The sequence below is a fragment of the Camelus bactrianus genome, chromosome 3, assembly GCF_048773025.1.
Source record: "Camelus bactrianus isolate YW-2024 breed Bactrian camel chromosome 3, ASM4877302v1, whole genome shotgun sequence".
In the NCBI taxonomy this organism is placed as follows: domain Eukaryota; kingdom Metazoa; phylum Chordata; class Mammalia; order Artiodactyla; family Camelidae; genus Camelus; species Camelus bactrianus.
The window spans coordinates 134,257,414-134,273,842 of record NC_133541.1 but is presented as its reverse complement, the minus strand read 5'-3'; the positions used below and the strand labels follow the sequence as shown (position 1 = coordinate 134,273,842).

General features: G+C 41.4%; 1 long non-coding RNA gene across 1 annotated transcript; it reads right to left on the bottom strand.

The window, feature by feature from the left end:
• Positions 1-2,125: 2,125 nt before the first annotated feature.
• Positions 2,126-15,472, bottom strand: LOC141577144 (uncharacterized). The gene is made up of 3 exons (XR_012505778.1): positions 15,348-15,472; positions 12,603-12,726; positions 2,126-5,991 (listed from the first exon to the last, which is right to left on the bottom strand). It is a non-coding gene; the product is annotated as an uncharacterized LOC141577144 (long non-coding RNA).
• Between the last annotated feature and the right edge of the window lie 957 nt (positions 15,473-16,429).

Below are 16,429 nucleotides of genomic sequence, written 5' to 3'. Positions count from 1 at the left end.
CTGTGGTTTCTCAGTATGTTTCCTAGTGCTGGTTTGGAATTAATTCAGTTTTCACCTTAAAAACCTGTTGGAGATTGTACCTCCCCACATATATATATTTTCTGTTTTTTCCAACTGAAAATAACTTTTTTTCCATCCAACTATGTGAATGTCGTCTTTCACACACATTTATCTCTGAGAACTGATCATGTGGCGAGACGTTCGTTCATCTAGCACAAAGGAAATGGGTTGCTGTAAAAACACTTACTGTGGTTTCTCAGTATTTTTCCTAGTACCGTTTTGAAGTTCATGCAATTTTCAGTGTAAAACCGAGTTGGAGCTTGTACCTACCCATATATATGTATGTCGTGTTGCTTCCAAATTAGAGAAACTTTATGTTCCCTACAAGCTAGATGATTGACGGCCACACACACACGTATACCTGAGACCTGAGCATTTGGAGAGATGTTCTTTCATGTAGCACAAACGCAATTGGATGCTGTAGGATCACTTACTCTGGTTTCTCATTCTGTTTCGAAATGCCAGGTTTTAATTCATGCAGTTTTCACTGTAAACCCGAGTTCGAGGTAGTAACAATAATTGTATATTTATGTAGTGTAGAATCCAACTGAAAAAAAATTTGTTTTCCTAACGAGCTAAGTGAATGTCTTCTGTGACTCACACTTATATCTCAGACCATAGCATGTGGAGAGATATTCGTTCATCTAGCTCAAATGTAGTGAGTTTCAGTAGAATCACTTACTCTGGTTTCAGTATGTTTCCTAGTGCCTGTTGAAAGTTCATGCAGTTTTTACTGTAAAACAGATTTGGAGCTAGAACCTCCCCATATATATGTATGTAGTGTAGTTTCCCACTGAAAAGAAGCTGTGTTCCCAACAAGCTACGTGATTGACTTTTTCACTCACACTTATATCTCAGAATTGATCATGTGGAAAGACATTCGTTCATCTAGCTTAAGGGAAATGGTTTGCAGTTAAAACACTTACTCTGGATTCTCAGTATGTTTCCTCTGCCGATTTTAATTTCCTGCAGTTTTCACTTTAATTCCCAGTTGGAACTTGTTCCTCCCCATATGTATGTATGTAGTGTTGTTTCCCACTTAAATGAAACTGTGTTTTCTCAATAAGGTAGGTGACTGACGGCTTTCACACACACTTAACTCTCAGAATTGAGCATGTTGGGAGACGTTCGTTCATCTAGCATAAATGGAATTTGAAAGTGATGATCATGACCTGTGCTTGTAAAAAAACAGTTAAGGGAGCATTAATTTAGAGCCTTTATAGTTATGGCCATGAGACATTACAGAATTTCGTTTTCAGCAGTTGATTTCTTTTTTTTAAACTTGAGAAAACTTAAGTCTTTCCTGTAACTGGATATAGATAGTGAATATCTTAAAATCTTGAGCGACCGCTTCAAAGTAGATTAGTTACTTTGCTTTTGGTCTTTAACCTAAAGGAATATCCAGAAGTCCATTGGCAGTTCGTAAGCAAGGGCATTATCCTTGCCTTTTCATTTTTTATGTGGAATAGGTATAACTGTATACTAGGTTACTGTGTTTATCTGAAGAGCTTCTTGAATATGTATATGTAAGTTATATTTTCAAAAATTATAATATTATGAAAATCAATTAACCTTGGAGATATATTTCATATATTTTATTCTTTAATAATATAGATTTAGATAGCCCTGTTTTATGTAATACTTATGAAAATAAGTTGGCTTTATATAAATCCGTTTTCGATAAATCATTTAAAAATTGGTTTTTTTATCATTTGCTTCTTAAAAATAAGATATTAATTGCACAATATGTATTTTCCTTTAAGTTCATCCTTTTTTCTCTATACTATCTTGAGTTGCTTAGATAATTTTTCCCGCAGTATTATTTATTTTAAACACTCAGTATGTGCTTCTGTCTGTTGCTTTATTAGAGAGCAAGAATTCATTATTATTTTTAATAAAATATACTTTCAGTAAACTATACTGGGATTCTTTCATTCACACAGTTAAGCAATGATACCTGTTTTGTTATATCAATTGTCTAAGCCTCTCAACTTCCAAAAGATTACATGGACAAAGTTTAAAACGTCATAAATGATTGACTAACAAAGTTTATTTTGTTCCTTGATTAAAAGTACAAATAAGAGTCAGTCTTAAATTCGGATGTAAACGTCTTATAAATTACATGAGTCTTCTCCAAAATTCTTTAATTTGGGCTTTAAATCCTCCAGTAAAAAACTGGTTTGAAGAAGAAGAAAGTCGAGAATAGATTCAATCCAAATTCTATGGAAATAAACAAAGCTAAATGTTTCAGTCATTTTTTTGAAGCAGAATAGGTATGTTTTGTGCACCATATGATTTTAATAGTATTCATCTGAACATACGGTTTTGACACCATGAGACCACAAGCCAGCAAACAAGATCTCAGGCAAAGCAAGAAAAACAACTGAGGGGATTTTCTGCTGCAAAATTTCCCCTAACTAAAACTGTAATTGAGAACAAATCTGACGCCATATTGGATCTGTTCCTTCAGTTTGAAGCACTGTGCCCTGTTTTCCAGGCTTAATCTTGCTGGCTTTGCACCTTTTGTAAAACAAAGTTGCCTTTAGCCTAAAACCTACAGGAAAGCCTATTCTCGGGGCTCTAACCTTTAAGGATGTTAGCACTTCTGCACTTATGCAGAGATGGCAAGTTGCAAAATAGAGAATAACCTTTGTTTTGTTGGAGGCTTACAGGGACACAATAGCCTGAGCCACATGGATGGCTGCAAGAACAAAGAATCCCGGCAGCAAGAAGTTTGCACAACCAACCACACCCCTTCCCCTTTTTAGTTCAAAAGGAGCCTTAATTCTGACTTGGGAAAGATGATTCTCCAGGACATTAGTCCCCCATCTTCTTGGTCTGCCAGCTTTCTGAATAAAGTTACTATTCCTTGCCCCAAAACCTTGTCTCCTGATTTATTTATTTATCACTGTTGTGCAGTGAGCAGAACAAGTTTGGCCTCAGTAACAGAACCAGATTTGTCATTCCCTCTGATGTGAAATCTCTCTGGGTGTACAAGTGCTTGCCTGGTGGTGGTGGTGGCGGTGGTGGTGGTAGGCAAAAATATTTCACATCTCCTGATTTCAATAGGCTAAAATTTACTGCTATTTAAGTCAACTATAGACTTTTACAGAATCACCTGCAGATGTGCTTCTGGGAGCTACAAAAATTCCAACAATGAAAATAATTCTATTGTCTCCAGACAAGATAATTTTCCTCAAAATTGAGCAGCTCTGAAACACACTTCAGGAGTACAGATAGATGCAGTGTTCTTCAATTCCCATGCTGTTCTGACACAATTTTCCACTTATATCAAAGTAAATTAAAATCAGTCTTCAATAGCAGATGCTCTGCCATGATACAACAATGTCAATTCCACTTATTTATTGAGCCAGAGCAGCTTTAGAATAAATGACTTTATACCAAACTCCTGCTTGATATCCTGTCTTCCCCATGGTGGCTAATTCCTTCTTCTTATTTCCTAAAAGTTCTCCTGTTATGGGAAGTTAGCCTTTACTGTGCACATTCAATTGGAAAGGCACAAATTAAATATGTGAGGGGATGACATACATATTTAATTCTTACTTATACATAAATACAAGCACACAGGACCTGTGTCTTGGAAGATGTCACTTTCTAATGTGGGCAAAAGGATGGTCTATAGTTCAATCAATGATCTAAAAGCAGTTTTCTAGGATATAATAAAGCAGTGCTTGAGTTATAAGACAGAACAACTCCTGGATATGAATCAGTGGCACCAATCAGTGGGTGCACATGTGTGCATACACACGCCTATGCACACGGAGCAGCCTTGGAGACACTCCATCTGTGCTGATGGAGCAAAGCCATGCTGGGGAGATGAGGAAAAAGTGCCTAATACAATCAAACCAGGACACCTGAGTAATGGGTAATAGGAGTCAATTGAATTTTCTGGTTAGCTGAAGGCCAAACAAAAACACTTTTAGTTTCAAACGTCATTGTTAAAAACTTTCTTAAAGCACAGAAGCCTGTTTTCCTGCTTTGCTTAGTGTCACATGGCATATTAAACATGACAGATTCGTAGTTCTCTGACTGTGGAACGGGAAAGGCCTTGCTGTCATATTTCTGAACATTAGTCTATGTTTTGCAGCACAGTGGATACTGAAAATGGGGCAATTTGAGTGAATGGGAATGGAAATAACCTAGCAGTCATTGACTGTGTGTGATTTGCGAACTTTCTCCAAAAAGTAGGGGTAGCAAGCAAATCAGATAAATTGAGGGATCCTGGGGTGGAGAGTCAGGTGGGCTGACAGCTGGGTGGTCCCAGGTAGCTTGTTTTACTGTGTAAAATTGTGACTATGATCCAGAGAGTAACACACTGTCAAATTCTTGTGCCTGTAGCTTTGATACCTGGCCAAGTCTGTGAGCCAATTTTATCGATGGTGCATAATGAAGATAACTAACATTCCCTGAGGACCAGGTTGTGTGACTTCCATGCATTGACTCACTGAATTCCCTAAGCACCCTTTGTGGTACATAACAGTCTTAAAATATGCAGCAGGGGATTATTCTGTTTGCAGATGATAAAATGAAACTCTGAACTGTTGAAGCCTGGCCCGAAATAATGCAGATGGGAAGACGCCGTGTTGGGAGCTAAGCTCGGGCCAGGCTACAGAACCTGAAGCTCCCAGCAAGTCCCCTCACCCAGGAACCTGGCCCACAGCCACTGCCTGGCCCTGTTCTATTTCTATGAGTGCTCATAGGAAAAAGCCAGGTACTCAGGGTCAATGCGACTTGATTAAGAAATTCAAACTGGGATAGCCTTTTGATGGGGACTGTAACCTGGGAGTGAAACTGGCAGTGAAGTAAGGGAGGAAACATCTCTGGTTGTAAGAATATTTCTAGGGAAGAAGGTTCCCTGATGGGCTGGCATGGGAATCGCTGTGGTTGTGAGCCCCGTGTTGCACTGTTGGGTTGTGGGCAGGGAAGGAGAGAGGCTGTTCATACTGGTCATAGTCAATACAGTTTGTAAACAGCTGAGTTCTTTTCCCTCACAGCTCAGACAAATGCAGGACATGAGGATGCTTAGCTAATGACCAACAGTTGGTATCAAATGCCAAGAGTGCGGTGGGGAGGAGAGATGGGGCCACCTTCTGGAAGAACCGCTGCCCCAGGGGACCAGGAAGGTAGTGAATGATTGGGGATGCACAAAGGGTTTCTATGGCCTCATCAGGTAGTTCCTATTTTAAACTGATAGTCTGGAATATATGGTCAAATGCGGTGGAATGTCTGCTCTTATTTTAAGTTCTACAAACACTTAAACGGATAGATTTCTATCTCCATTATACATGCACTGCCGTGTGACCTTTATAGTCAATGTGAGGATCAAAAGAGTGAGTACTTATTAATGCTATTACCATGCTTCTACTGAATTAACACTTCAGCAACAGTATAACGGCCACGCTCCTTAACAACTGCCTCTGTAAGGGTCTTGTAAGTCACAAATAATAATTATAAAGAAAATATATTAAAAATAATAACAATTACAGTTACAACAACTATGTTGTTTATAACGATGATAGTGTTAGCATCTCCCTCTCATATTAAACAGTACCCAACACTAGATTCCTTAGGAAACAACGCCAATGCATTTTTGGACTTTTCTAAGTCTTCACCCAATGAAGCCTTTTTATTCACATTGGTCCACCAAAGCCAGAATTGCTGTTCCTTGCATGGTGGGCTGCCATGCTGCGATGTTCTGGGCTTTTTCTGGCACAATGCGTCTATACTGGGTAGTCAAGGTTCCACGTACCCACTCTGATTTCCAATATATTGTTCTCCAGAGCCAACAGAGGGGCCACTGGAAAGAGGCCACATATACTGTGGTGAACCCAAACTGAATACCTGTTGAAGGAATGGACACAAAACATGGAGTGGTGGATGGATGGAAGGACAACATAAATTCTTTTACTCCTGTAAAGAGAGAGGGGAAAATGGTGAACTAAATCCCAAAGAGAAAAGACGTTCATGGTAATAATAATGTACAACAGTGAAAGAATCCAAACAAAAGGCAAATATAAAATCTCTGGAAAGAAGACTCATTACAACCTGTTTCTTTCACATATATACCCTTAGTAGAAATAACATACTTAAAAATCTTCAACCAAACATAATTATTTGCTCATAATAAACTTGGGAATCTTGAAGCAAATTATTCACTCTCAGTGTTGAAATAATACAATCTTGGAAGATGATTTGTATTTGAGGATTAAAAAAAGAATATTGTGGATGTATCTAACAATTTAAATAGAAATAAGAAATGTACCTTTGGGAAAGCTATGCATAGAGAATGTTTTGGAGGAAATACACTGAATATAGGCAAGTGAGCAAGCTCCCTTGATTCTGGGAAAGTGAGTGCGGCACATTCAGAGAGTCTATGAAGTTATTACAAGTCACAGAAAGGTATGCAATTAAAGTGTCTTCCTAAGCAAAATATTCTTCTTCAGGAATTTTTATCTTGATATTTCTATGGTCTGTGTGGTCACAGGAAGTCAAAGTTATGGTGGTGGCTTAGAAGTTCTTTTCTCTCTGTGTGTAATTTACAGGGCAATGCTACAGATGGGGCAGCAGAGATCTGTGGTAAGCTGTTCCATAGGGTGGGGGAGCGGTTAGAAATGATAAGGTCAGGGATCTAAAAGACTTTTAGACCCTCCCCTCCTAACTGGCAGACCTTTAAAGTAAACTAGCACAGGTATGTAACTAAGACAGTGGATGAGAGGCAAATTTATAGTCCCTTTAGTGTTACTGCTCAGTCAAGGGGTAGGGACCACTCTGGCCAGGAACGGCAAGACCGTGAATGGGGTGGATGGGTAGGAGGAGCTGACATTTGCTTCTGACCTGAGAGGCAGGCGTGTGTTGCAGAAAAGCCGACAGTGCTGGAAAGATGCAGTAGGTCCAAAGCCCAAAAGGAGCTGTCATATTCAGGGAGGTCAGAGAGAAAGAACCAGAGTTAGTGACACCACAGGGTCAGCAGCGTGGCAGCATTGATGTCAGTATCTGTGTCCATAACCCACCTAACCCTACATGAGCTCATCTGCCTACGGGGGCAGGTAAGTAGCAGAAATGCTTGGAGTGGGTGCAGCCACTGGCAAATTGGCAAGTGGACATCCTAAGGAAACACAATGCTCACCATCACCATATTGGAAATAGGGCCTCACAGTGTCAGATCTCCTTCTTATTCAAGAGAAGCCAGAAATTAAGAGTTTATTAGCAATCAACCCAGATCAAAACCCAGAAAAGATATCATTTTATAATGACAAAGCAGGCACAGACTATTCAGAAATAAATTAATGAAAAATATTAAGAAGATTCTGATAAATGATTTAAAAAAAGAAAAAAAAAAAGATGATTGAATGAACAGTAGAATGCACCACCCTCTTCAGTGGGCAGACTCAAATTTGGGGGACATAGAACATTTTTTCTCCAAAATAAATTTAGTATCTGAATGCAAATTTAGTTAATATTCCCAAATGGATTTAAGAAAAAAATCTGAAAGGTGATCCTAAATGTATTCCAGAAATATACCTATATATACAAATAAAGTAATGAGGAAGGATGTTTGAATTTGTAGTATTAGGGATATTCTGGAAAAGGATAAAACAGGACCAACTCTAGGAGGTATTAATCTATGTTCATGGAAACAGTATAGAAATAGTGCACTGAGAGTATGAATGAAATACATTACATTTCAAGAATAGACGTGGATATTTATGAGATTTTAGTAATATTATAAAACTGACACTTCAAATCAGTGGATTCAAGTTCTGCAGTAATTTGCTAAATCATTGGAAGGCCTGGTAGACTGTCCTCATTTATGACATTAAAATAAATTCCAGATAATTTTTTAATTAAAAAATAAAAACACCAGAAATAACCCAACATGATTAAATCTGTTCAGATTTTCAAGCGAGAAGAACTTTCTAAAAAGCTTTTGGAACAAAGACCAAAAAGAGCAAAGGCCTAGCAACTCAGCAAGGCCAGAAACGCCCACTGTAAAACAAAACGAACCCTGGCCCAACCCTCTCTCACGGCCCTGTATTGCTCTCTGATATGTTCTACACTTTCTTCTTCCCTTTAAAGTCCAGTTTCTTGGAGAAGTACCTGCGCTGAAGACTCCTCAGGGCTCAGAGCCCTGCATCCCCCACGGCCCTCATCGCAGCACTGAGACAGGAGTTGTACTGCCGGTGGCTGCGTGTTTCAAACTAGTCAGCATTTTCAGCTCGTGTTTATTTGATTACCAGTTAGCTTTTGCCGTGGACAAATATTTTCCTCTCAGGGGGATGTTTTCCCCCCTTAATTTTTGTTTTATTAAATAAACTTAAAAAGCCCAGACAGAAAAGTTTGTGTGCACATATGCACACACACAGATACACACAGATCTGTTTTTTAAAGTCTACCTAAGTATAGTCCTCCTCCTCCTTTTCCCCAGGCTTGGCAATTAAAGGTGGGCTTTAGCTCTTTCTTTATTGCCCCCACACACCCCCCCCTTTCTCACTATGCTCCTTTTAGTCAGTGTTCAAATCCCTCTTAAGCCAGGTTACAGCCTTCTCTGTGTTGCCTCAACTAGTTTCTCCCAACAGCTCTGCTATTCTTCTTTCTCTTGGTGGATTTCTCTTCTCCCATGTGCCATGTAAATGGCCATTTTCCCCAGGGCCTCGTCCTCAATCCTCCACTTGGCAGGAATGAATCGCCCCCACGGCCTCACCCACAGCTCCTCTGAGCTCCTGACTGTTGAATCCAGCTTAACAACGGGCATCACTCCTCAGATGTCCCATAGACATTTTGCAATCAAAATGCCACACACAGAACCATCTCCTCGAATGCATCTCCTCCCCTGACACTCCCACTGCAGATCCACTCTCCAGATGGGTCACTGGAAAGTCACCTCAGCAGCTCTGCAGCCCGCCGCCCCGGCCCTGTAGTCCCCTCTGCAGCAGTCACCACTTCTGCCACCCACGACTCTCTCCCTCTGCCCAGGGCCTCTCTGCAGGCGTGTGCCACTTGTCTGGATTACCTGGGGTGGCCCCCGAAATATCCTTTCCCCCCAAAATATGGGCCTCCCCCCAAAAATGTTATTATCCATTCTGCTGCCAGTATAACCAGATCTACTTTAACCTAATCATTATACAATTCTCTTGCTTACATATATTCCAATATAGCCCTGTTTCTTTAAGGATACATTCAAGTCTAATCACACAAGACCCATCGTGACAGTGGCCTTGTGCACCTGATATTCCCACCTGTGGATACTTTGTTCTAACCCTACTTGTTGTTCTTCAGTCTGGCCAAGCCGCTTCATGCCGTGTACTCTTATATGTCTCTACCTCTCTGCATGAAGTGTCCACTCCCTCTACCACACATTAGAGAACTAACTTCCTTTCACCTTTCAAAATTCAGTTCAAATATTCCCAGCTCTATGAAGTCCAATGTGTGTTCACCTTCTTAGGAATCCATCAACTACTCGCCAAGTCTCGCCTGCCCTGCGGAGTGCAGACACCAAGTCTTACCTGTCTTGGTCTCCTCAGCAGTTGATACAGTGTTTGGCATAGCAGGTGCTCAGTGTTTGTTGGATAGATAAATGAATGAATCAGTAAAGAGATGAGAGGTCTACAATCCCCCCCAGTTACTCAGCTGCCATTTTGGAAAGTTCATTCTGTGGAGTTAAGGAAATGTCAGTGCAGGTGGTGGGCAGACAGAACAGAGGTGAGGGCGTGGGGGAGAAAGGCCTGGTCCTGGAGAGCGCAGGAGAGGCGTGGGTGGGAGAGCACTGGAGAGAGAGGGAATGGAGGGGGCGGGTGCAAGGAGATGTTGAAGAACAACTGATATTAACTGCAGTAAATTAAATGGAGAACATAATATATGAAGGGAAGATCAAGTTAACACAGCAAGGGTGGAAAAGGCACTACCAAGACGAAGAGCTCTCACTTCATCACTCACTGCATTTCACTTACGGCACCCGCCCTCTGGGAAGGCAGCGCCAAGTTCTTGAGAGACTGGTGTTTGTGCTGTGGGTGCTCTAAGTACAAAACGGTATCTTATGGCTTCCAGATTTTAAGACTGATAGATTATTTCTCTTATGTCCCGTGTCTGAGTTCTCAAACAGCAGGATCTTTTGCTTCTGGGGGTGAGCTATTGTGGTTAATAACTCAGGGTTACTCCAATAATCTCAAAGGACAGTGGGGAAATCACTAGGACAAATAAAAGAGAAATTTCACTCAGAAAAAAACATATGCCCTATAGAACCTTGTGGGGGCCTTGGGGACAATGTTACCGCCAACTCATCTAACAGTTGTATGTGAGTGCATTGAAACTCCAAGCTCAAGTCACTTAAACACGTATGAGAACCAGGGTCCAGGCTGTGGTGCTTCAGACATGCACGGGAAGATGAAAAGCCTGACTACTGCCTCCGACAGGATCAGTCCAGCCGGGGAGCGCAATGGACACAGACATGATCACGCACCATCAAGACAAGAATCAACTGCAATTCATGCTTAGAGAGGAGAGCAGAAAATCTCTAAAAAGTTGAGGGTTTGCTGCCAAGGCTTGGCAAGAGCCCTTCCAGGCAGAAAAGCAGAGAAAGATACTTCTGGCGAAGGAGACTAGGGATGGTGGCAGGGTGCGAGGCCTAAAGAAGCAAGGGTGGAGGGCTCCAGGGTCATCTGTCAGAAGCTGTTCCCCTTCAGCGGCTAAGAGGCCTAACTAAAAAAGCAGGTGTGGTGTCATTAATGATCATGGGAAAAACTGGGAGGGGGAAACTGAGGTCAGGAGATCACCACCAAAGGCACTTTATTTGAGAGGAACAAAAATAATTCAAAAAGCACTTGGAAATCCTATCTCCCATGAACGAAAAGAACACAAAATAAGTTTCACTCCAGCGTTGAATACAGAATAACAGACTGCCTACTCTCAGAAATGGATTGAATTTTCTAATTCGTTAGGGATTATTTAGAGAATAGGAAAACGAATAAATCTGAACAATCTCTCTACAATAGCTGTTACTCCATCCTGTTATGTAGGGTAGAGTTAGGCTGAATTATTTAATTAGTATTTTAATGAGACTATAAAGTTCTAAAAGTCCTATCCATTTCTCCCAAAAGCGTACAACTTTTCCTTTCAATGACCTTTATTTGACTTAACTAGAACAATAACTATTTTCCAAGGCTTTTTTCGTGTGTGTTAAAATACCAAATGATATGATGCCCTCAGAATGTTGTTGTTATTATTAATGCTGATAAAAGCCCCAATAAGAAATATTTACAATTATGACTCATTTTGGAATAACAGGTCATTGGATTAAAGTCCTTTTGAAAATAAGCAGAAAAAAAGAACATAATTTCTACACCAGGGACAGGAGCTGCACCCTTAATCGAACCTGGTCACTAAGCACAACAAAAGCAAAGATGAAACTCAAATCAGACACCAGGCCACAAAGCATAGCTGACTGAAGATGCCACAAAATGACCTTTCATTCACCGAGGGAATCAGATGTGTTTCTATGTATATTATATATTTTAAAAGCAATTATTATATATATAGCATGTAATTTAGGAAAAAGAAAACTCCCTCTTTCTGTAGACTTATAAACAAGAAGCCCAATGGGGTGTCTTGCAGACATGAACCGGCATGCATAAATGCAAAGCCTATTGACAAAAATACTTTCCTGTCTCCTAAGCTTAAAAAAAAAAAAGTAATTCAAGGCAGTGGTGAGCTCAAAGGTCTCAGATACAAAACGTGCACATCATCAGCCTTCTAGTAGATAAAAGTGCGCCATGCATAATAGAAAAGATGAAGTTTCCTATGGAAATCTATTTTGAGATGCAACAATTTAAAGGCAACCGAGAGTTCAAAACCAAGTTCAAACAAAGGGAAACAAAGGCCAAGCAAATTTACAGAAATGGACAAAGACATTGGAGAAGGAGGGGATCTGTGTTCTACCAATACTCCAGATCAGCAAATTCATCCTGATTTCAAGCCAGTGATGTGCCATGAAGTGACTCAAGGAACCAGGCTGAAACCATCGGCCAGAAGAAATAGGAAAAATGTCAAAGGCAGGTGTGAGGTGTGGAAGGGGTGACCCTGTGACCCTTGCTGCCATGAGGCAGGATGCTCTTGCGGGCTTTCTGCACAGGCTGGCGGGCTCACATGACTCTGTTTAGAAGTATATCAGCCAACAGCTGTGCCACACGGGCTGCAGCCCGTGCTGAGTCACATCTAGTAACGGTTCTGAGTTCATCCTTAGACGACATGACCAGAAGGATCTGAGAATCAATGATGGAGAAATGCCTGAATGAGTATTCCATTTCATTCCTTGGCAGTAAACCTTCAGCTTTGTACAACATAAATATTGACAAAGATATACACAGGCAACCTATTTGAAAGCCTGACTGCATAATTGCATCTAATTGAGAAAAGCGGGATCCGTTTCGGTATGCTAGGTCTTTGTTTGGCTCGGTAACCGATGCTTCTGGGACCCAAAGCATATTCTAGTATAACCGACAGCACAGAAATCCCCACTGATGACTTACTCATTTCAGGGTATTCATAAAATAACCCCAGTTTGCCCGTTGGATACAGATGGTTGTCCCATTCCCATCGTGGGGTGGTCTGTTCTGCTCCCGAAACTGTGGCATCATTAGATTCATGACCCATCTGTCAAACAGATCAAATTATAAAGCAAGATATTATCAGACCAAGGTCATAAAAGTATTACTGACATTTCAAGCTGAACACATCATCTTCCCAAGAATTTAATTTCTTGTTTTCAGGATAAATTTCTTTTTATTGCTGCCTACCTACACTCAAGTATTGTGAAAACTAGTCCTGACTACGTACCTTGTGTTTACCAAAATTGTAACGACTACTACTACTTTATCTCCTACCTCCTTTTCATGTGGGCACTTTAGCTTTTAGAAGATACCTACCCTCATTTGTTTTTTCCCCCATTTCTCTGCTATTATCCACCATGGCATTTCCAGTTTGTAAATTGTCAGAGAAAATAAGTAAAAGAAAGAAATACAGGGTCGGTGAGCTGCTGATAAGTGCTGCAGAGGAAAATAAAGGAGGGCGAGGAATGTGTGGTAGGGAGGAGTGTGGATGGGGCAAGTGACCTTAGAATAAGGCAAAGACGGAGGCAAAGGGGTGGGCAGAGGGAACAGTGATCACAGGCCTTGAGGTCCCTCACGCTGGACAGACAGCATGGAGGCTGGTGTGGGCCAGAGTGAATAGGAAATAAGTGGTGGTTTTGGGGGGTGGAGCCTTAGAGGCTGCCGTGAGGATGTTCATTTTTCCCTCTGAAGGAATTGTGGAACCATGGAGGATCACTGAGCAGAAAAGTGATACTCTACCGTTGGATCGAACAGGTCCAAGACCCTAATTTCAGCTGAACAAATCAAGGGCCAAAGAAGTGACATGCCACCTCAAATTCAGTACAGAGCTTGAAAGAAACAGCCTCGACTCGCAGCCCAGTGCTCTGCACCCTTCTGGATGTTGTCCCACAGAGCTGTCTCTAAGGTTAAATTTTTTCCTCACTCAGAGGCTTGTGGGACAACTGAATGCTTCCCCCTTTTTCAAATGGCAATTTGTCCTGAAAGGAATTCGGAGTTGGCAGTGAAACAAGGCATGGACCTGTAGACTACAGAGCTGTTGTTCCTGAAAGCAACAGCTGGCACGTGGTTTACTCGTGGAGTTCAGCAGAAGAGACAGAGCAACAACAGACATCTTAGCATCTGGCGGAGCTTCGGCTGACTGCACTGCACGTTTGGATGGATTTCAAATTTGGACAGTGAGGCGTCTTCACATGAAAGGCAGGTGTATACATCATACATGCCCACACGTCTGTATGCACACACACGTGGACACACACAGAGTATATGATGTGACTTGTAAAGAGCTTCCCCTGCTAGGTTTCCCACTGCCTCTGATCTCAGCGTTAACCTTTCCCTGGCCATGCTCCCAGGGTTGCTACGAGATTTCTTTGCAATGGAACATGCCCTTCGCTTCACAAACTTTCCCCACTTCTTTCAATGACATTAGGGGAAGAGCAGGGAGCTCTGTGAGGGGGTGGGGATATGGACTCGAGATACCCCTGAATCTGAATCCACACTTCATGGCTTATTTGTTATTTAACTTTATTTACATTCAAAATGCAATTGTTGCAGATCTCAGAAGTTGATTTACACTCACTGCTGTGGCAGAATGTTGCGGTCAGTAGACCCACCACTGGATCCTCTTATTCAACACGTCCTTCCAATAATTCAGATAATACTGCATCACAAATGCCCATTTCTATATTTTGATACCTGCTTTTCAGTATAATTATCTTCCTTCTTTATTCTCTAAATCTTATGATTTTTAAACATTTTTCTGAGAAGTGTTCCACAGGCACTATACATATGATAAGTTGATAAACAGATCCTGGAGATCAAAACCACATTTAAATCCTGAGATAAACTCAACTGTGCCGTATACATGGCTAGGTTTAGTATGCTTCCTTTGTTACTTTGTTTAGTAATTTTTGTTTCAAACAACAAGATCCTACTGTATAGCACAGGGAACTACATTCAATAACTTTTAATAGCCTATAGTGGAAAAGTATATGACAAGGAATAAATATATATATATATATATGTATGTATATGTGAATCACTATGCTGTATACCAAGAATTAACACAATATTGTACACCAACTATACTTTCAACAAAAAATGTTGAAATAAAATTGGGAGGTGAAACTTCGACTGCCCAGGCTGCTGTCAAGATGAAACGATTCAAAGCAGGCCAGGTATTAGCAAACCCCCTAACACATCAAAACCCCATATGGGATCTTCTTTTTGAGCAGCACAGGCTAACCAGCTGTGGTCACCTGTAAATAAGGTTGAAGTCACTTAGACCCTTGGCTTGGGAATGCCGTGGCCACAGGGGTGGGGGTCACTGCAGCACCTACGAGAATGACGGGGACAGCCTGCTCCTGACGCCGCTCCCCAGGCCGCAGCCCGGAGCACTGCAGTCAGGTCTGAGGTCCGGCCGGGAGCGCACAGCTCCACAGCCACTCGGAGCCCCGCGGTGCGGGTGGAGCTGGGACCGCGCTCGTCCATCACCCTTCCAGGCACCCAGACTCGGGAGTCCCCTGGGGGAATTTTTCTCTGCCTCATAATTCCTGTCTCAGCCTCTTGTGGAATGCGGTCCATGCCCAACGGAAACAGGGCTTTAACCCTCCGGGACCCAAATCCATCACGGTTTGGATCCAGGATGTAACTTCCATGTTAACTCACCTGGTGCTCCCTTCTTGTGCTGAACTGCCCTCCCCCGTCGATGACATTAGGTCGTATTAGAAGTCCCGACTTGCTTGTCCTTAGCTAAGACTCTGAGCCTCTTGCTCAGTCTTCCTGACTGGAACCACTCTTCTGTGGCAGAAAAGCTTGGGCTGTGGGCAACCCATCATTGTCCTCGGTCTTTTGGGTTTTCTGTTGGTTTATGGTTCTCATGCAGGGATACCAATTTGCACATGAGAAACACCTGTAGACATTTTAAAAAATACAGACACTGGATTCTCCCCACTCTCCAGCCAAGGCTGGAAGATTTCTCCCTCTAGCAGGGGTTACACAATAATTTGCTTGGGAATTGACCACACATATTGGCATAATCATGGTAAATTGCCCTTTACTCAGTGCTTCCCACGTGGCATTTTCTACTTCATGTTGTCTTTGTACGTTCATTATCACATTTAATCCCTGAATTATAGATAATCACCTTTTCTTTTGAGGACACTCCTACTTGCTAATCTTGAATACAAGTATCTTTGATTCTCTTAATCTATTTCATTCCTGAGTTTCCTGTTCCTGGATTTAAAGAGTGAATTATGGACACATGTATTTAAGATTCTCTTAATATATCTATCTGACTCATCCTCTAACCAAATCATATCTGGAGAAGAGAGATTTTCTCTTTTAAATATTTGCATTTTCTTACTATATAGTAGTGCGTACACACGGTGGAAAATGTAGAAAGCATATAAAGTAAGAAAATTACAGCCATACATTATCTAAACACCAAAGGACAGTGCTATGTCATGTTGGGCATTTAACCATTTTTCTTAATATTTTATCATAAAATTTCCCTAGGGCAAGTTACTTAACCCTGGAATTGTACTAGACTTTTGTCAAGTACAGAATAACATTCCCAGAAATGACCCCAACATCAAAATAGTACGTGAGGCTGGGAAGGCCATAGGGCACTCAGCTTATTCTCTGAGTCCTACAAAGAATGCTGTTAATTCACTGATGTTACTCATTCGATGCCTGTGAGTCACTCACTCACTCAGCTGGCTCGGACTGAGACCTACTTTATACCAAGT